This window comes from Muscardinus avellanarius (genome assembly GCF_963383645.1).
Source record: "Muscardinus avellanarius genome assembly, chromosome: 8".
NCBI lineage: Eukaryota > Metazoa > Chordata > Mammalia > Rodentia > Gliridae > Muscardinus > Muscardinus avellanarius.
Genome location: NC_137794.1, coordinates 102,988,682 through 103,010,085, shown reverse-complemented (window position 1 = coordinate 103,010,085; position 21,404 = coordinate 102,988,682). Strand labels below are relative to the sequence as shown.

The window sequence follows — 21,404 nt, the reverse complement described above, 5'->3', positions numbered from 1 at the left end:
TGAACCGCGATCCTCCTGTCTCAGCCTCCCGAAGGCTGGGATTACAAGTGTGCGCCCGCAACGCCTGGAGCCGGAGAACTTGCCAACATGAGTCTCCTCTCCCATTCCATTCTGCTTGTTCTACTCCTTCTACCTTAGCTTTTCCCTAAGTCCTGAAACATATCCTTCCCTGGCTCCATGTCCTGCCCACTGTGAAGCGCAGCTGGCCTTGCTTTAAGTTTTTACCCTTCCTAGACCCTCAGTCCACGTAGGTCTGGCGCTGAGGCCACACCAAGTCTTCCCTGTGCACCTTCTCCCAGGCCTGCAGAGTCGGGACAGGGGTGAGGAGGGAAGGAGGCACTGTTCCCCTGATGCAGAGCTGATCTGCACCTGCAGGGTGCAAATCCACGGCGGGTGGACACTGCCCTCGCCCTGTGGACATAAATACCCTGAGCTCAGGAAGCAGAGCCAGGCCCAGATCCTGAGGACACCATCTGTCTCCATCCAGGTCCCCAAGTTTACCTCATCTTTGTGTGTGTGTGTGTGTGTGTGTGTGTGTGTGTGTGTGATAAAAAAAGATAAAATTAATTTGTCTTGAAACAGGGTCTCACTAAGTTGCAGAAGGCCTCACTAAGTAGCTGAGGCTGGCTCCAGAATCCCTCCAGAATGCTGGGATTACAAGCATGTGCCACCACGCCAGGCTACCTCTAGCCTTTCTAACCACATAGTCAAAAAAAAAGCCCCCCCCCCAAAAAAAAAAAGAAGAAGAAAAAATCCTACAGTCTTTGTCCTTCCAGAGCAGAACAGAGGATGGGCCCAAATATAATTACAATGTTAATGTAAGAAACCTGGTACATAGGACAGTAAGCAGCTCCCTGAGCGGCTCCTGCAGGGACTTACAAATAGCAACTGTAACTTAATTATTCAGGAACATTCCAGGAACAGACCCTGGGCCTTTGCACCTCCCCTTCAGATCATCCCCTGGGACACGTGCAGCAAAGTATTTAGAAAATTATTGCAGTTTGAACGGAGGAGATTTTGGTCCCAAACTATCAGAATTGTAAGAGGATCAACCCTGGGTCCGGATTTTTTTTTTTTTTAATCTGATTCTTAATGTTTTTCAAAAGGCCGAAAGATTTTTGTTTCCCCCTTTATTCTTTTCTTGTTGTTGCTGTAGATGGAATCTGGGAGCATTCTACCTCGAAGTCATACTCCAGCCCTTTTTAAAGTTTTTTTTTTTTTTTTAATCTTGAAATAGAGTATCACTAAATTGCTGAGGCTGACCTCAACCTTGCGGTCCTCCTCTCAGCCTCCCAAGTACTGGGATCAGAGATGTATGCCACTGCCTGGCTCAGTTCACATCAAGACAGGCTTATGATGCTTCAAAAAGAAAGTCTAAAAGAGGAATTTTTTTTTCAGGTCTGGGGATGGATCCCAGGGGCATTTTACCTTTGAGCTATACCCCCTGCCCTATTTTTTTAATATTTCATTTGGAAACAGCATCTCACTAAGTTGCTGAAAGCCTCACTAAGTAGCTGAGGCTGGCTTCAAACCTGCGCAATCTTCCTGTCTCAGCCTCCCAAGTGCTGGGATTACAAGCGTGCGCCACCACGCCCGGCTCTCAAGGAGTATTTTTGTTTTTATTTTTATTTTATTTTTGTTTGGTGGTACTGGGGGTGGAACCCAGAGGCTTTCTACTTCCGGGCTATACTCCCAGACCCATTTTATATTTTATTCGGAAACAGGGTGTCACTAAGTTGCCGAGAGCCTCACTAAGTAGCTGAGGCTGGCTTTGAACCCGTTGATCCTCCTGTCTCAGCCTCCCAAGTGCGGGGATTACAAGCATGCGCCACCACGCCCAGCTTCAAGGAGTATTTTTGGTCGGCGATGTATCCATTAAAAATGAGCCTGCCATAGCCGGGCGTGGTGGCGCACGCTTGTAATCTCCGCGACAGGAGGATCGCACAGGTTCGAAGCCAGTCGAGCTGGCTTAAGAGACCCTGTTTCCAAAAATAAAAAAGCATAAAATAGGTCTGGGAGTGGAGCCAGGGGTAGAAGGGCTTCCAGGAACCCCAGTTACCACTAAAATAAAAAATAAAAAAATAAATGAGCCTGCCTTGCCAGATGTGGTGGTGCACGCTTGAAATCCCAGCAGTTGGGAGGCCGAGACAGGAGGATCCAGGTTCGCAGGCAGGTACTTAAGTGAGGCCCTTTGCAACTTCATGAGACCCTGTTTTAAAATAAAGATAAAAAATAGGGCTGGGGGTGTAGATCGGAGGTAGCATATCCCTAAGGTTCCATCCTTAGTACCACAAATAAAAAAGAAAAAGAAAAATGAGCCTGTCTTCACAAGTTTGCCTCAGTCCAGAAGACAGCCAGAAGTTGCTCAAGGTTTAGAAGAAAGGAACTACCTACAAGAATGTTCCAGTTTAGACCTGGCTGGGGGCCAAATCCTTTATACAATTGAAGGCTGCACCCCAACCTAAAGTCTAGTCCTCCCACCAACTTTCCTTCTTTCTTTCCTATATCTTAGGATTCAATCAGTGTGTTTTATTTTTTTTTATTTTTATTTATTTATTTTTTTGGTGGTACTGGGGTTCCTGGAAGCCCTTCTACCTCGGGGCTACACTCCCAGACCTATTTTTACATTTTTTTAAATTTGGAAACAGGGTCTTCTAAACCAGCGCACGCGCAGCTGGCTTCGAACCTGCGCGATCCTCCTGTCTCTGCCTCCCAAGCGCGGGGATGACAAGCGTGCGCCACCACGCCCGGCCAATGTGTTTTATTTTATTTTGTGGTACTGGGGATTGAATTCAGGGGCATTTGACCTCTGAGCTCCACTCCTCAATCCTTTTTACTTTTTTGTTTTGAAACAGGGTCTTGCTACGTTGTTGAGAGTCTCATATTATGCTGAGGCTGTCCTCCAGCCTGAGATCCTCCTGACTCCCAAATACTGGGATTACAAGTGTGGGCCACCACACTGGCTCCTTCCCATTTTGGGAAAAAGGGTCTTACTAAGTGGCTGAGGCTAGCCTTGAGCCCGTGATCCTCCTATCTCAGACTCCTAAGTCATGGGATTTCAAGAGTGTACTCTGCTCCCAACCCATGCCTTCTTTCTTAAATAACCTGTGAAATTGTCTCTCTTTCATAGGCAGAATTTCAGGGCTGGCACCTTGGAGTGACAGGCTTCCTTTAGATTCCTTTTGTTTTCTGATCTAAATCTAAGCCTCTTGGTCATTTCTGCAAAGGGGCTGTTCGGAGAAAAATGCCGGAAGTAGGCTAGAGACATCTGTTCTGTTTTTTCTTTTTTTTAAATCTGTCCCAGCAGCCTTTGCGTTAGCTGTTGCCCCTATCCTGTGCCCCGTGGTCCTCACGTGGCTGTTAACTGCAATACCCTGTGTTCTCTCCCCACCAGGATGTGACTCAGGCCGGTCAGTGGCTCACATTCCCCGAGGTACATTCATCAGTTGAGCTATGGTCCAAGACGCTAGCACGGGCAGGGCGTGGTGGCACACTCCTGTAATCTCAGTACCTGGGAGGCTGAGCTGGCAGGATGGCAGGCTCAAGGCCAACCTTGGCAACTTAGTGAGACCCTGTTTCAAAACAAACAAAAGAGACCAGGGGTACAGCTGAGAGGTAGGGTTCAATTCCCAGTACAGAACACAATAAAACCAGGTGTGGTGGTGCACACTTGTAATCCCAGTACTTGGGAGGCTGAGACAGGAAGATCACAGATTTGAGGCCAGCCTCAGCACTTTAGTGAGGTTCTCAGCAGGTTAGCGAGAGCCTGTTTCAAAATAAAAAATAAAATAGGGCTGGGGATGTAGCTCAGAGGTAGAATGCCCTTGGGTTCAATCTCCAGCATCACAAAACAAAACATAACGGCTGGTTTGGCCAGGCCGGGCCATTTTGAGACTGAGACTGAGACAGAGGCAGAAGGAGAGCTGGCCTCTCTTCCCACCTGGAATCACGGTCTGCAGGGACTGTAAACCGAGCGCTGCCATCGTCCATCTGCTGAGAAAGCTGGCCAGAGAAGGAACCGGGACTGGGTGGGCGGGGCCAGCACTAGAGGCTTCATCCAGGCCCCGCCTTCTTAGAAACAGAAGATCATCGATTCCTTTTTGGCGTTATTCCTATTAAAGCAGGTAGCTGAGGCTGGAAGTGTCTAATGCCCAGGGATTACAAAATAATATCTTCCCCTCCTGGTTAAACACATGTCTCCTGTATTTTTAGGCCAGGCCTTTATCCAAAACACACGATCCTGTGCAATTGTGGGCGTGCATGTTAAAAGAGTCACAGGCAGTACTGGTGTCTGCTTTAAAGGGACCAGGGCTGGGCGTGGTGCGCACACCTGTAATTCCAGTACTTGGGAGGCCTGAGACAGGAGGATGGCGGGTTGTGGCTAGTCTCAAGTACTTAGTGAGGCCCTCTGCAACTTAATGAGACCGTGTTTCAAAAGAAAGAATAAAATATAGGGCAGAGGATGGGGCTCAGAGGTAGAATGCTCCTTGGTTCAATCCCCAGTTCTGAAAAAAAAAAAAAAAAGAGAGAGAGAAATTATTTTTTAAGGGCTAGGGGTACAGCTCGAGGTAGATTGCCCCTGCGTGTAATACCTAGTACCAAAACAGCACAGGCCATGGCTGTGCTATTTGTTTAAAGACTGATATGATACACGCAGTCTTTCCTGCGCATGTGTCTTGTCGCCTGTTTCTGGCTGTGGGCTCTGAGGCTGTCACAGGTATATTTTTATTTTTTATTTTTTGTGTGCATGGACATTGCCCAGTATATTGCAGATCCATCAGCCCTTACCCCAACCCCTGGGGGCCCTTCGTGGTTCAGGATTCAGCATATGTTGTATTTTAGAAAGGTAACATAAAGCATAAAACCCCCCGGGGGGCCTCTACAAGTTCCCTGGAATAAAATGGTGATGTATTTTCATATGGTATGAGTATGAACACTGACTGGGGTAAATAAAAGAGGAAGAGCCTCACATTTTTTTAGTGTTTTCTTTCTTCTTTCTTTCTTGGTATTAGGAATTGAACCCAGGGGTGTTCTATCACTGGGCTACGCCCTCAATTTAATTCCTTTTTTTATTTATGTGGTACTGGGCAGTGAACCCAGGGCTTTTCTAACTCTATAGTCTTATTTATTTATTTATTTATTTTTGATACTGGGGATGAAACCTGGGGCATTCTGTCTCCCAGCTACATCCAATCTCTATTTTTTATTTGAAAACAGGGTCTCAATAAGTTGAGAAGGAACTCACTCTCTAAATTGCTGAGACTGACCTCAAACCTATAAACTTTCTGTGTCAACCTCTCTAGTATTGGAATTACAGCTATGTGCCACCAAACCCAGCTAGTTATTTATTTATTTATTTATTGATTGATTGATTGATTGTACTGGGGGTGGAACCCAGGGGAATTCTACCTCCGAGCTACACCCCAGCCCTATTTTTTATTCTTTTATTTTGAAACAGGGTCTCACTAAATTGCTGAGGTTAGCCTTGAACCTGCAATCCTTCTGTCTTAGCCTCCCAAGTACTGGGATTACAGGCATGTGCCATCACACCCGGAGTAAATAACATTTTATAATATCCACTCTGATGGAAAATGTTGTCACTAGAGGATAGAAAATGGAAATATAAAATCAATATTCATGTAAGCACTGATTTATTATCCACTTAACTATATTTTGAAAGAATAGACTTATAGAGTAATTCCAAGAATGTTCAACCTGAAAGCTCATATTAAAATATTTATTAGAAGGAGAGGCGGAGCACTACGGTGTAAGCTTGCAATCCCCTGGGAGGCCGAGAAAGGAGGATTGCAGGTTCGAAGCCAGACTTAGCAATGTAGTGAGGCTCTCAGCAACTTAGCAAGACTCTGTTTCCAAATAAAAATAAAAAATAGGGCTAGAGGTATAGTTCAGAGGTCAAAGGTCCTGAGTTCATCTCCAGTATCACCATAGTAAAAAAAAAATAGATAAATAAGTAAAAAGAATGAGAGAAAAAGTAAACTGAAAAAATATAGCTTTAATGAGGTAAAAGAATTGGGAAGCTTAAAACAAAAAACTCTGGCTGGGCGTGGTGGCGCACGCTTGTCATCCCAGCATTCTGGAGGCTGAGACAGGAGGATCACGGTTCGCAGACAGCCTCAGCTCCTTAGTGAGGCCCTCTGCAACTCTTTGAGACTCTGTTTCAAAATAAAGAATAAAAAATAGAGCTAGGGTGTAGCTCAGAGATAGAATGCCCCTGGGTTCAATCCCCAGAGCCACACACACACACACACACACACACACACACACACACACACAAAGTCTGACATGAATGAAGTTCAAGACAGAGTCAAACCAACCAACCAATCAACAAAATGATAATATATAGCTGGGCATGGTGGCGCACACTTGTCATCCCCGCACTTGGGAGGCGGAGACAGGAGGATCGCGCAGGTTCGAAGCCAGCCTCAGCTACTTAGTGAGACCCTGTTTTCAAATAAAATATAAAATGCGTCTGGGAGTATAGCCCAGAGGTAGAAAGCCTCTGGGTTCCATCCCCAGTACCACCAAAAAAAAAAAAAAAACCCAAATGATAATATACATATACATATATATATATATATATATATATATATATATATATATATATATATATATATATGATGTGTTACTATTAAGGAACAGATAAACCTTGGGTATTATGGCACACACTTGTAATCCCCATACTTGGGAGGCTAAAATAGGAGAATCGCAGGTTTGAGGACAGCCTCAGCTACTACTTAGTGAGGACCTTTGCAACTCAGTGAGACCCTGTTTCAAAATAAAGAATAAAAAATAGGACTGGGGGTGTAGCTCAGAGGTAGAATGCCCCTGGGTTCCATCCCCAGTACCGAAAAAAAAAAAAAGGGAAAGAAAGAAAGGCTAAGAAAGGGTTAAGGGGTCAGAGGGTTCTGGAAGAGCCAGGGCAGGGAGCAGAGAGGCTGCAGGTGGTCAGGTAAGATCAGGAACCTGCTGGAACTTGTCAGGCACATCTGCCAGAGCTCAGGACTCTGGGCCGGGTTCAGACAGCAGCAGTGTTGAACAGCTGAAGAGCTAGAGGTTTGTCACCTTTGACCTCATGACCTTATGACCTCATGACCTCACTCCCTTGATGGTCGGCTGGCAGGCCTGTGTGTACTGTCTGAACCAGTCTTGGGGCGCTCCTCCTTTGATGGGCCTCCAGTGAGGTGTCACTTTATTAGGTGGTCTGCTTTAACTCATGGGCCTGATTTTTCTGGCACGGAGTTGCTATGCCCGCCACATTCCTGCGCTTCTGATTTAATTCCATAAGCTCACGGGAGGGCTCGGGGGTCATCATTTTTTGCACAATTAATTTATTAATCAGTCTGTGCCTTTGGTTGTGCCGGGCCCATGGTGGTTGACTTGTACGGCGAGGTGTGGAGCTGTTCTACCTCTGCTCTTGGTTTTTTTTTGTTTTTTTTGGTGGTACTGGGGTTCCTGGAAGCTCTTCTACCTCTGGGCTATACTCCCAGACCTATTTTATATTTTTATTTGTAAACAGGGTCTCTTAAGCCAGCACGCGAGCCTGGCTTTGAACCTGCGTGATCCTCCTGTCTCCGCCTCCCAAGCGCGGGGATGACAAGCGTGCGCCACCACGCCCGGCATCTGCTCTTGTTTTTAAAATGGAGTAACTCATGGCAAACTAGTGTTCCACAAAATGGAGTCACTCAGAGCTAGGCATGGCCTGGAAACTGTTCTGTTCATCACGGAAGAGCTCAGAGCAGGACTCAGCCTGCTCTCCACAAACAGACTGAAAGGAAAGAAAAACGCATCGTACCTATTGGGTGTGGTGGCACAAACCTGTAATCCCAGGACTTGGTAGGCTGAGACAGGAGGATTGCAGGTTCGAGGCTAGCCTGGGAAGTTTAGTGAGGTTCTCAGCAACTTAGCAAAACCCTGTTTCAAAATAAAAAGTAAAATAGAGCTGCGGGTGTATCTAGGAGGTAGAATGGCTCTGGGTTCAACCTCCAGTATGCCCCCAAATGCATCCTACCCCCCCCCCCAGATAACAACTGGTACACACGTGTGTGCCCCACCGGCCTCTGCAGGGAAGGTTAAGCCGCGATCCCTGTGTCCCGTGATCCTGAAATCGAGTCCCTTCCACCATCCTCACCGCTGGGTTTACTCTGAGTCCTCAGAGGCTCTTTGCAATTGAGAAGGGAGCCAGAAATATCAACAAAGAACCCAACTCTTCTCCTTGGGCAGCTCAGTTGCCTTTTATCCCAGGGGTGAGCTTGGTAGAAGTACGTTCTGTAGAATCAGGTAGATCATGTAACTTTTTTTTTCTTTTTTTGCTGGTACTGGGGGTGGAACCCAGAGGCTTTCTACCTCCGGGCTATACTCCTAGACCTATTTTTTAATACTTTATTTGGAAACAGGGTCTCACTAAGTTGCTGAGAGCCTAAGTAGCTGAGGCTGGCTTTGAACCTGTGTGATCCTCCTGTCCCAGCCTCCCAAGCTTGGGGATTACAAGCGTGCGCCACCATGCCCGGCTTTATTTTTATTTCGAAACAGGGTCTAAGTTACTAAGGGTCTTAGCTAAATTGCTGATGTGTGCACCACCACCATGCCCAGGTTACCATTAACTTTTTGTGCATAATAAAGACATTGTAATTATGTAAGAAAATTTTTAGAGATAGTTCCTGAAGTAGGAGGGGCTAAAATGCCACAACGTTCGGACCTTGCTGTGAAGAAAGAGGACATCTGAGATAAAGAAAGTGTGGTACAGTTTGGTAACTGTTGGCTCTGGGGTCCAATCTACCTTTGAGGATGTTCAAAAATTTCCATAACACATTAAAAAAATAATAACAGCCGAAAAAAACAGATTCGCACTGAAGGTGAAGTTAGAAAAATTCATTCTAGGCCGGGCGTGGTGGCGCACGCTTGTAGTCCCCGCGCTTGGGAGGCTGAGACAGGAGGGTCGCACGGGTTCAAAGCCAGCCTCAGCTACTTAGTGAGGCTCTCAGCAACTTAGTGAGACCCTGTTTCCAAATAAAATATAAAATATGTCTGGGAGTATAGCCTGGAGGTAGAAAGCCTCTGGGTTCCACCCCTAGTACCACACACACAAAAAAAAGTCAAAATAAAGAATAAAAAATAGGGCAAGGGGTGTAACTCGGAGGTCGAATGCCTCTGGGTTTCATTTCCAAAATTGCAAAAAGAGAGAGAGAGAGAGAGAGAGAGAGAGAGAGAAAAGAAGGAAAGAAAGGGAGGGAGGGAGGAAGAAAGGAAGGAAGGAAAGAGGGGAGGGAAGGAAGGAAGGAAGGGAGAAAGAAAGAAAGATTAATTATACTGTAATCTAAGGGTGGGAAGAGCGGAGGTGACCTCTTGAGCCCCCACCCCAAAGCCAGCCAGGGTGGCCTATGACCCCCCCATCTGGAGGTGAGAGAGGGGAGTGGACCCCTGGAGGCCCCTCTGCTCACCTGCGCCCTGGCTGGGAACCGGAGGCTCCTCCTACCCGGGTCCTCTCCCCTCCGCCCTGGGGCTGCCCCTCGGGAAGCTGTAGGAACAGTGGTTTTGGGCAGAGAGTGATGTTTGTTTTTCTCAGGATCAAACCCCCATACGTGTTATCATAAGCCACCATACTTGCCCTGTGTTTCATTCTCCCTGGGTGGTCCTGGGCTGACATCTTGCCCTTTTTTGTCTTCCTGGAGAAACTCTGGAAGTCATTCCTTGGTTTCCCAGGCTCCAAAGAATAGAGTGTACCCCCTGCTGCCGGCTGGGCCATGTGGAGTATTCTGTTTTGAAATCTGTCTAAAGTTACAAAGAACAAGGGCTCCTTCTATTATTATCATTATCATTTTTTTGCAGTAACAGGAATGGAACCCGGACCCGGGGCATTCTACCTCCGAGCTGCACGCCCAGCCCTATTTTTTATTCTTTGACAGTATCTCACTGAGTTGCAAAGGGCCTCACTAAGTAGCTGAGGCTGGCCTCGAACCACAGTCCTCCTGTTTCAGCTTCCCGAATGCTGGGATGACAAGCGTGCGCCACCTCGTCCGGATCTTTATTTCATTCATGTGAGTGTCTGAGCACCACGCCTGTGCCCTGGCCACATCTGTGCACAACTGGCCCAGTCACCTGACAGTTGCAGCTGGCCCCTTGCCCCCACTGTGTGTGCGTGTGTGCGCGTGCGTGTGTGTGTGTGTGTGTGTGTGTGGTACTGGGGTGGAACCCAGGGGCTTTTCTACCTCTGGGCTATACTCCCAGACCTATTTTATACTTTATTTGGAAACAGGGTCTCACTAAGTTGCTGAGAGCCTCACTAAGTAGCTAAGGCTGGCTTCAAACCACCACACCCGGCCTCCGAGCCCTTTTTAATTTTGAAACAGGGTTTTTCTAAACGGGTGAGGCTGGCTTTGAACCTGCAATCCTCCTGTCTCAGCCTCCCTAATACTGGGCTTACCAGCATGAGCCGTTGAGACTTCTCATCATTCTCTCCTTTTCATTCCCCTAAAGTCTAAAATCTCTTCCTGTTGAAGATTCCGAGCAGGCGGGATTCAAGTCGTAAAACACGACAGCGGTGCAGCATTGCTAGGATGGGGCGTCTTGAATTCATTACACCTATGGCTTTACAGGGCATATTTGAAACGCGTATATTAATACAGAGTGAATATAAACTTTATGGCTCATTTTGTTTGAGAGGAAGAAAAGGATGAGAGGAAATTAAAGTAGCTCCCTGCTACACAGACCTTGCAGGAGCGGCCGCAGAGGCTGCTGCTGTGTCTGCTTCCAGAAGTCTGCAGGGCGCCCCTCTCTGTGCGACCTCACTTGGACCATGTGTGTGCGCGCGTGTATGTGTGCGTGTATGTACATGCGCATGTGTGTGCATGTGCGTGCGTGTGCGTGTGTGTGCATGTGCGTACGCGCGCGCGTGTGTGTGTGTTTCGCCTGAGGCGAGTGAGCGGTTACATTCAAAGAGGTTCCCCTCTCAGCCCCTGAGAATCTGCACACAGGAAACCTCCTTGCCTGGATGGAGACACGCCGCTCGCATTTTTCACGTCTATGGTGCAATTACACATCTAAGGACCCGGGACTGCCTCACCTGGAGGCATTTATCAGTCATGCCTGGGCCTTCCTGGAGATGGGTCTAGAGATAAGCTCATTCCACCAAGACCCTGAAATGCGAGGCTGGGAACGCAGACTTGAGAATCTGCACAGAAACAATGTCGGTTTTCGGGTGAGGTCAGCCTCTGATAAAACGCAGGGCAGGCGGGCTTCCTTGACGTTCTACTCCCCACCAGCCTGACGAAATAAGTAGTAGCTGCTGGTTTTGTGGAGAAAATAAATCGATGCACGGAAAATGTTTAGAACAGCGAGCTGGGCGTGGAGATGCACGCTTGTAATCCCTGCACTTGGGAGGCTGAGACAGGAAGATCGCACAGGTTCAAAGCCAGCCTCAGCTGCTTAGTGAGACCGTGTCTGTTTCCAGATTTAAAAAAAAAAAAAAAAGCTGGGGATATATTGCAGAGGTAGAATACTGCTGGGTTCAATCCCTCGTCTACAAAAGAAGCCCCCCAAACAATGTGATCTATCTACCTACCTATCCTCTATGGATTCACTGACATTGGATTTGAATCCTGAATCCTGGCCCTGCTACCTTGTAGCTGAGTAGTTTTAAAGCAAGTCAGATATCTTTCCAGTCGGACATGGTAGTGCGTGCCTGTTCATTCCAGTATTTAGGAGACTGAGACAGGAGGATGGCAGGTTTGAGGACAGCTTCAGCAAGTAGTGAGACTCTCATCAACCTATCAAGACCTTGTTTCAAAAGGAAAAAGGGCTGGGGATATAACTCAGAGGTCGAATGGCCCTGGGTTCAATTCAATTCCCATTAACACACACATACACACACACGCACACACACACGTACACACAACACCCTTTGCCTCAGTTTCTTCATCTGTACAAGAGGACTAAGAACATGCTTGCAATGTTTTGAAGATGACATGAATTACTACCAAAGCTCTGCAGAGATTGTGAGTAGAGCTCAGCAGAAAAGCACCTGCTTTGCATAACACAGCCCTGGGCTGGATCTCCAGAGCCCAAAGTAAAACAAAGCAATATCTTAGAACAAAGTCAGTATATAATCGGCACTCTGTAATCATTAGTTATTATACTTATTATATCTGGAATAATACACCACAATTTTTTTTGTTTGTTTGCTTTTGTTTTTTTGTACTGGAGATTGAACCCAGGGACATTCTACCTCAAAGCTACACCCTAGCCCTATTTTTTTTTTTTTTGGTGGTACTAGGGGTGGAACCCAGAGGCTTTCTACCTCTGGGCTATACTCCCAGACCTATTTTCTATTTTATTTGGAAACAGGGTCTCACTAAGTTGCTGAGAGCCTCACTAAGTGGCTGAGGCTGGCTCTGAACCTGTGCAATCCTCCTGTCTCAGCCTCCCACGTGCTAGGATTACAAGCCTGCGCCACCACGCCCGGCTCCTATTTTTCTTTTGAAACAAGGTCTCGCTAGGTTGATGAGAGTCTCATTATTTGTTGAGGCTGTCCTCGAACCTGTGATCCTTCTGTCTTGGCCTCCCAAGTACTGATAATACAGGCGTGCGCCACCACTCCCGGCCAAAATGTATTAAGTGGATCACGGAGGAGTACCTACTTCGTTTTGTGTTGAGTAAGGTTAAGCTTCTTGTGAGCGTGGATATGTTTTCTCGGCCTTGGCAAACTTTGAGTGCCTGGCCCTGTGCCTGGCTGGGAGCAGCTGCCCAATAAGGTTGAGCTGGCTGTTTAAACTGCATCGGGTGACCAGTGGCTCCTCCAAACCTCCCTGGTCATTATCTCCTGTCTTCAAAGTTATTTAGTGTTTTTGGAACAGAAGAAAGTGAGATGAAATAAACAAAGCTTAGTAAATACCAGGTGATGTGAGTGTAAATTTCACAAAACTCTATTTTTTCCAAGTCCCCTCAAGGGCTTAGGTAACAGGTTCTGGGCTTAAAGTGAGGCCCCTCTGTCAACCTGTGTTATGTGGTTTTCCATAAAAATAACAAACAAAGTACTAGTTAACCATGTGCGGATGTGGCCCTGTAAGGGCGCCCCCGGGTGTTGGGGCATGTGTATACAGCGCCTGAAGAGATGCAGCCTGCAGGCTAAGCCTTAGGTAAAGTTTAAGAACTTCCGCAGAAAAGGGGCTAAGACGGCGCCTGGAGGAAGTTACGAAGGCGTGGTTTCCCATTCGTTATGGGTGGGAAAACTGAGTAGTTTTCTCCTTTTTCCCTTTAAAGGAGCTTCGGCACACATGAATGACTCGGGATTGTCTGCGAGCTACATGCTGGTGACCTTTATCCCGATAGGCTAGGCTCTTTCCTCATTGGGAATTCCCCGTGTGGTTTTGTGCTATATATATGTTGCTTGAAGAAGAATAAACGAGCTCCTGCTTGACTCGGCTCCCGCCTCGTGTGTGTTTGTGTTCGGGCCGTCGGCACCCACCATCCTGTTCAGCCCCACCGCTGACGGGCTGGACCCGTCACCGAGGAATGTTAAGTAAATGGGACTTTTATGGAAGTCAGACCTCTGAGCAGGCAGTGAAATGGTCAGTTGAGAAAAACGTAAACAGAGGCAGGCATGGTGGTGCATGTCTATATCTCAGTACTTGGGAGGCTGACATAGGAGGATTTCACGTTTGAGGCCAGTCCCAACAATTTAGCCAGACCCTCAGTAATTTAGCAAGGGATTGTTTCAAAATAGAAAGGGAGTTGGGCATGGTGGCCCACGCTTGTAATCCCCGCGCTTGGGAGGCTGAGACAGGAGGATCGCACAGGTTCGAAGCCAGCCTCAGCTACTTAGTGAGGCTCTCAGCAACTTAGTGAGATCCTGTTTACAAATAAAGTATAAAATATGTCTGGGAATATAGCCCGGAGGTAGAAAAGCCCCTGGGTTCCACTCCCAGTACCACAAAAAAAAAAAAAAAAAAAAAAAAAAAGGGTGTCATTTGGAGGTAAAGTGTCCTGGAGTTTCAATCCCCTGTAAAAAAAGGAAAATGTACAGCAAAAAGTTCGTTACAGGAAAGTATATATGGTGTGAGTCCTTGTGCATGTAAAGCTACAAAAATAAGTCTATAAAGACATGTATGTATAGAATGTTTTAAATAAAATATAAGTGGTGGTTATCTCAGTAGGGTTTGGGATGTTTGTTTTTTACTTTATACTTTAAAAAATTTTCTTTTTGAACTGGGCATGGTGGCGTGCGCTTGTAATCCCAGCACTTGGGAGGCTGAGACAGGAGAATCGTACAGGTTCGAAGCTAGTTTCAGTTACTGAGTGAGGCTCTCAGCAACTTATGAGACCCTGTTTCCAAATAAAATATAAAATAGGTCTGGGAGTAGAGCCTGGAGGTAGAAAGCCCCTGGGTTCTACCCCCAGTACCACAATAAATAAATAAATAAATAATAAAACAAAAGTTTCTTTTTGTCTGTGTGTGGTACTGGGGATTGAATTCAGGGTTACTCTACCTCTGAGCTAAACCCCAAACGCTTTTTATTTTGAAACAGGGTCTTGCTAACATATAGTATGCTAGCTTCAAGCCTGTGATCCTCCTATCTCAGCCTCCACATACTGGATTAGAGGTACGTTCCAACACACTCCACTATTTTATACCTTTTCTATATTAAAAAATACAAATATACATATGAGAATGGAAAATTATATTTACAATTAAGAGTTCACCAAAGAAATGGCTCTTTCCAAAAGTAGAAAAAAATTGTAAGGCTTTCAAATCTAGATTTAGTATTCAGTTAAAATTTGATAAAAAGCTGGGCGTGGTAGTGCACACTTATAATCCCAGTACTTAGGAGGCTGAGACAGAAAGATCTCAGGTTCACAGCCTCAGCTACTTGGTGAGGCCGTCAGCAACTTAGTGAGACCCTGTTTCAAAATAAAGAATAAAAATAGGGCAGGGGGTGTAGCTCGGAGGTCGAATGGTCCTGGATTCCATCCCCAGTACTGCGAAAAAAGAAAAAAAAAATTTAGCCGGGTGTGGTGGCGCACTCTTGTAATCCCCGCACTTGGGAGGCTGAGACAGGAGGATCGCACAGGTTCAAAGCCAGCCTCAGCTACTTAGTGAGGCTCTCAGCAACTTAGTGAGACCCTGTTTCCAAATAAAATATAAAAAAGGTGTGGGAGTATAGCCTGGAGGTAGAAAGCCTCTGGGTTCCACCCCCAGTACCACCAAATAAAAAAAAAAGTTTAATAAACAATGATAAACATGGCTCCATGGAATATTGTTTCTTCCTTTTTTCTTTTTCTTTTTTTTTGACAATTACAAAATGTTTTATTGGATGTTACATAATATAATTTTCAAATATTTTAACTAAGAATTTGAAGCACTTGACATATTCAATGATATCTATGAAATTGGCATTGCTACTATGTCTTTTTTTGTGTGTGTGGATCTGGGGATGGAACCCAGGATCATTCAACTTCTGAGCTACACCCCCTGCCCAATTTTTTTTAAATTTATTTTTATTGGTGCATTGTAATCATACATCACATTGGAATACAAGATTTGAGAGGATATACAAGCACACATCATCCAATTAGCCCTCATCCAGCCCCCATCCCATTCCCTCCCTCTCCCTCCATCCCATGCTTGTTTGGTAATTAACTTTGATACATATGTTTATGTACCTCCTGCTTTTTAAAGAGGCTTCATCCTCCCCTATTCCATACCCTCTTATTGGTTACCTTAATTGCTTCACTATAGGGCCCTTTCTATAGCTCAACCACTTCCTGTTGCCCGTTTCCTCCTAGTTATTGCTGATTAGGGGAAGCATCTGGTTTTAATTTTCTGCGATATTTCTCTGTGCATGCCGCGTTGCAAATACTGATCCCACTCTTGAAGGCCCCAGTTGTGGCCTGGCTACCCGGTGGACTGATCCAGACCTCGCTGGCTCAAGCAGCGGCCTTGCCTCATGGGAGGCCCCGGTTCTGGCCTCACTGGCTCCGACACTGGCCTAACCCCTCAGCTGGCTCCGATTCCGGCCTCGGAGGCCCCAGCACCGGCCTTCCTCATGGCAGGCTCCGATGTTAGCCGATGGCCCCGGCATCGGCCTAACCCCTCGGCAGGCTCCGATCCAGGCCTCGGAGGCCTCAGTAGCAGCCTTGCCTCACAGAAGGCTCCAATGCCGGCCAGTGGCCCCGGCACTGGCCTAACCCCTCAGCAGGCTCTGATCCCAGCCTTGGAGGCCCCAGCATCGGCCTTGCCTTGCGGCAGGCTCCGATCCCAGCCTCGGAGGCCCCAGCACCAGCCTAACCCCTCAACAGGCTCCGATCCTGGCCTCGGAGGCCTCAATAACAGCCTTGCCTCACGGAAGGCTCCGATGCCGGCCGTTGGCCCCAGCACTGGCCTAACCCCTCAGCAGGCTCCGATCCCGGCCTCAGAGGTCTCAATAGCGGCCTTGCCTAAAGGAAGGCTCTGATGCCAGCCAGTGGCCCCGGCACTGGCCTAACCCCTCAGCAGGCTCTGATCCCAGCCTTGGAGGCCCCAGCACCGGCCTTCCTCATGGCAGGCTCCGATGTTAGCCGATGGCCCCGGCATCGGCCTAATCCCTCGGCAGGCTCCGATCCCGGCCTCGGAGGCCTCAGTAGCAGCCTTGCCTAACAGAAGGCTCCGATGCCGGCCAGTGGCCCCAGCACCAGCCTAACCCCTCAGCAGGCTCTGATCCCAGCCTCGGAAGCCCCAGCATCGGCCTTGCCTCGCAGCAGGCTCCGATCCCAGCCTCGCTGGCCCCAGCACCGGCCTAACCCCTCGGCAGGCTCCGATCCCGGCCTCGGAGGCCCCAGCACCGGCCTTGCCTCACGGCAGGCTCCGATCCTGGCCTTGCTGGCACTGGCACTGGCCTGACCCCTCGGCAGGCTCCGATCCCGGCCTCGGAGGCCCCAGCACTGGCCTTGCCTCACAGCAGGCTCCGATCCCGGCCTCTCTGGCCCCAGCATCGGCCTAACCCCTCGGCAGGCTCCGATCCAGCCCTCGGAGGCCTCAGTAGCAGCCTTGCCTCACGGAAGGCTCTGATGCCGGCCAGTGGCCCCGGCACTGGCCTAACCCCTCAGCAGGCTCTGATCCCAGCCTTGGAGGCCCCAGCATCGGCCTTGCCTTGCGGCAGGCTCCGATCCCAGCCTTGGAGGCCCCAGCACCAGCCTAACCCCTCAACAGGATCCGATCCCAGCCTCAGAGGCCTCAATAACAGCCTTGCCTCACGGAAGGCTCCGATGCTGGCCGTTGGCCCCAGCACTGGCCTAACCCCTCGGCAGGCTCCGATCCCGGCCTCGGAGGCCCTAGCACTGGCCTTGCCTCATGGCAGGCTCTAATCCCGGCCTCGGAGGCCCCAGCACTGGCCTAACCCCTAAGCAGGCTCTGATCCCGGCCTCGGAGGCCCTAGCACCGGCTTTGCCTCACGGCAGGCTCCAATCCCGGCCTCGCTGGCCCCGGTACTGGCCTAACCCCTCAACAGGCTCTGATCCCGGCCTCAGAGGCCTCAATAGCGGCCTTGCCTAAAGGAAGGCTCCGATGCCGGCCAGTGGCTCTGGCACTGGCCTAAGCCCTCAGCAGGCTCTGATCTAGGCCTCAGAGGCCCCAGCACCAGCCTTGCCTCGTGGCAGGCTCCAATCCCGGCCTTGCTGGCCCCAGCAACGGCCTAACTCCTCGGCAGGCTCCGATCCTGGCCTCAGAAGCCTCAATAGCGGCCTTGCCTCACAGAAGGCTCCGATGCCGGCTAGTGGCCCCGGCACCGGCTGAACCTCTCAGCAGGCTCTGATCCCGGCCTCGGAGGCCCCAGCACCAGCCTTGCCTTGCCCCTGCCCTATTTTTTATTCTTTATTTTGAAACAGAGCCTCACTGAGTTGCAGAGGGCCTCACTAAGTAGCTGAGGCTGTCTGCAAACCGTGATCCTCCGGTCTCAGCCTCCTGAATGCTGGGATTACAAGAGTGCGCCACCATACCTGGCTCACTACTATCTTTTTAATAGTTGCTGAAAATGAGGGAGAAAAATCTATTGTGGTTTTCAATGGTACAACTTAAAAAGATTTCAGAAATAATAAAATTTACAGGCTACGTTAGCCCTAGAAACTAAAAGAGAATAAGGGGCCGGTTCTTTATCTTTCCTAATCCAATACTGATTTGCTTTTAAGGGGTTCAGAGTCTGTTCCGGCATAGAAATAAGGCCAAATGGCACTGGTCAAAGAATCGCTGAAAGTATAGGAAGAGACCTATCATTCATATTATAAAATGAAACCTCACCCAATCCAAAATCTAAAAAAGTGCCAATCTTACTGGGCCTTACTGTTGGCAGAAGCTGGGTGGTAAGTTGGGTCCCTCCAGAAGCCAGAAGCGGAGATATCGCGAGACTCCAGGTGCCTCAAGACTCCAAACATCGCGATGCTAAAGATGTCGTGAGAGAATCGGCATGCCTATAAAACAGCGGTGCCTCCGATCCCCCATGTGACTCAGCCGGCTGATCAGGACTGTGCGCAACTCTCCAGACCTATGGCCCATTGGTCCCTCCCCCCGCCATGCCCTGCTGACTCTCCGGAGGGTGCCGAGTCCGAATAAAACAGCAGTCTCTGATAACCCGGTTGATGTTTTTACCTCCCTCATGAACCCCCTATTTTCAACCTAACACTGGGTTTTCTTAGGACCAAATGCAACATAACCACTCTCAATATACCGACTAATTACCCAGAAGCCACCCAGGACTGAAGGGTGATTCCTCCAGCTCCTAGGAAGACCGCCTTGACACACACCCTGCGTCCACTGAAGTTTGTTTCCACTTCTACCTCCAAGCAATGCCTGCTGGAATTAGTTATCTCTGAACCCAGGACAGCAGGGAAGATGTAAAATCTCCTTGGGTTATAATCCACATTTTTTTTCCTGTACTGCACACGTTTTCTACCCTCAGAGATAATAAGCTGAGAAGACGCTGTGTCAGGATCTAAAATCACTTCGATTTGAAATTGCTTTCTAATTCTGTCCAAGCCAGAATACTGGGGAGGAGGAGTAAGCCCATACTTCTGTAACTGGAATGAAAATGGGTCCCGGGGGTTTGAGGCTGTGACACTCCTGCCGGACACTCTTCACCCTCGTCAGGAAGGCCAGGTCTGACCGCGCACAGTCGCCTCCATTTCTTTTAGTAGATGTTTTATTTTTTAATTTTTATTTTGGTGGTACTGGGGTTCCTAGAAGCCCTTCTACCTCTGGACTACACTCCCAGACCTATTTTATATTTTTATTTGGAAACAGAGTCTCTTAAGCCAGCCCGGCTGGCTTGAACCTGCGCGATCCTCCTGTCTCCGCCTCCCAAGCGCGGAGTTCACAAGCGTGCGCCACCACGCCTGGCTTAGTAGATGTTTTAATGTGGAGAAATGATCTGAAAACTTACAAAGTTTCTGTTAAGTTTTGTTCAAATGCCCAGCTCTTCATCCTGCATCTGCTTGAGGAGAGCCTCCTGCTCGTTATGGAAAAACAGCGCGCTTCGCTCAAATTCAGAATTTATTTCTTCTTTCCTCTTTCTGACCTTCTGGGCTCTAGAGATTTGCTTCTTTGCAGAGTTAATACTTTCTCAACTCGCTCTGTTATGCTTCAAGGGCTCTACACTGTGTGTGAGAATCTCTCTGTGATACGCAGCAGCTTTCTTAACGGGACAGATGTAGTGCCTCTCGTGTTTGGGGGAAAAGCGGCACTGGGTACATAACACCTGGGCGTCCTTCACGCAGAAGAGGCTCAGAAACTGACGGTGCCTCTGACACACAGCGCTCCTGCTGCCGCTTCCTCTCGCTCCTCCGGGTCTGGAGGAGCTGAGCAGCTTCAGCCAAACCCCGGAGCTGGGGGTTCCTTTGGAAGTTCTTTTGTGAAAAACAACCTGCGCACTGGGCAGGGAAAGGTATCGCTGAGGTCCTTCCAGGATGCACCGAGGCAATCGGAACAGAAATTGTGCCCACAGCCAATGGTCACCGGGTCTTTGAAGTCACCCACACAAGTGGGACAGCCACACTCCACCTGGAGCTCTGCCAGCGCTGCCTTGAACTCCGTCACGCTGGTGGAGGGGCGGCGGATAAGGTGATGCTTCTTGGCAAGGCCTGCCTCTCTAGAGCTCAAGTGCCAGGGAAAAGTGAATGTTCCTCCAAGACCTCACAGACCAGCAGCAGGTTCATTGGCTGGGCAAGCTGGCGGCTGTCATTAAAGGCTTGTTTAGGCCTTGGTACCTTAGATCAGAGATTAAGAATTCAAAGGTTGTAGTGCTATCAGATTAGCCCATCTGCACTTAAATTTGATGATGACTTTCTTCAAGAAAGGAGATAGAGGCCTAGAGGACCAATCATTCCTTTACAGTGTGAGCGCCTAAGAGAATAGCAATGACGGGACAAACTGGTGACCCACCTGGTGCAGGGGCCGCAGCGCCCACACTGCGAAGCTCCCGGCGGCATGCTCCCACCCTCCTCCTTTTTTACAAAGAACGAAAAGAAATGTAAATAATGGTAGCAGCACAGACCTTGCTCTTTTCCTTATACGTAGGCAGGTTCACAGGTCAAACACCACTGCATGGTGCACAGCACTCCCTCGTTTACCCAGTTTGCACCGAGTCCCCACAAGGCACCAGGCACAGCATCACTTGCCGGCATACGACAGAGGAACCAGCGCTCCTGTGATAGGCTTCAGGAAGGCAGGGAATCACTGCACGTGTTTTGTTTTTGTAACAATGGCGACTGAGCCCAGGGGCACTCTCCCACCAAGCTGTATTCTGGGCCTTTTCATTTTATTTTGAGAGTTTCCTTCTGTCACTCAGGCTGGTCTCAAACTTGCAGTCCTCCTGCCTCAGCGTCCTGGTCACTGGAATAACAGAGGTGAGCCGGGCGTGGTGGCGCACACTTGTAATCCCAGCGCTTGGGAGGCTGAGACAGGAGGATCGCACAGGTTCGAAGCCAGCCTCAGCTACTTAGTGAGGCTCTCAGCAGCTTAGTGAGACCCTGTTTCCAAATAAAGTATAAAATAGGTCTGGGAGTGTAGCCTGGAGGTAGAAAAGCCCCTGGGTTCCACCCCCAGTACCACCAAAAAAAAAAAAAAAAAAAAAAAAAAAGGTGTGGCACTGTGCCCAGTGTACATGGTTTTTATACATACATTAATTAATTGGTCCTTGGGGTAGGGATTCTACCTCTGAGCTACACCCCCAGCCCTATTTTATTTTTATGTTGAAACAGGGTCTTGTTAGGTTGATGAGCATCTCACTACTTGTTGAGGCTATCCTCACACTTTCGATTTTCCTGACTCAGCCTCCTAAATACTTGGATTGCAAGCGTGCACCACTACGTCTGGTTTAGTATAAGTTTTTGTTTTTTGGGGTTTTTTTGCCGTACTGCGGATGGAA

General features: G+C 48.4%; 1 pseudogene across 1 annotated transcript; it reads right to left on the bottom strand.

Annotated features, from left to right (window-relative positions):
* Nucleotides 1-238: 238 nt before the first annotated feature.
* On the bottom strand, nt 239-20,466 carry LOC308266126 (tripartite motif-containing protein 60-like; annotated as a pseudogene). Its single transcript has 7 exons — nt 20,420-20,466; nt 19,370-20,126; nt 18,920-19,121; nt 18,666-18,761; nt 18,160-18,338; nt 370-411; nt 239-301 (listed from the first exon to the last, which is right to left on the bottom strand). The product of its transcript is annotated as a tripartite motif-containing protein 60-like (transcript).
* Nucleotides 20,467-21,404: the final 938 nt, after the last annotated feature.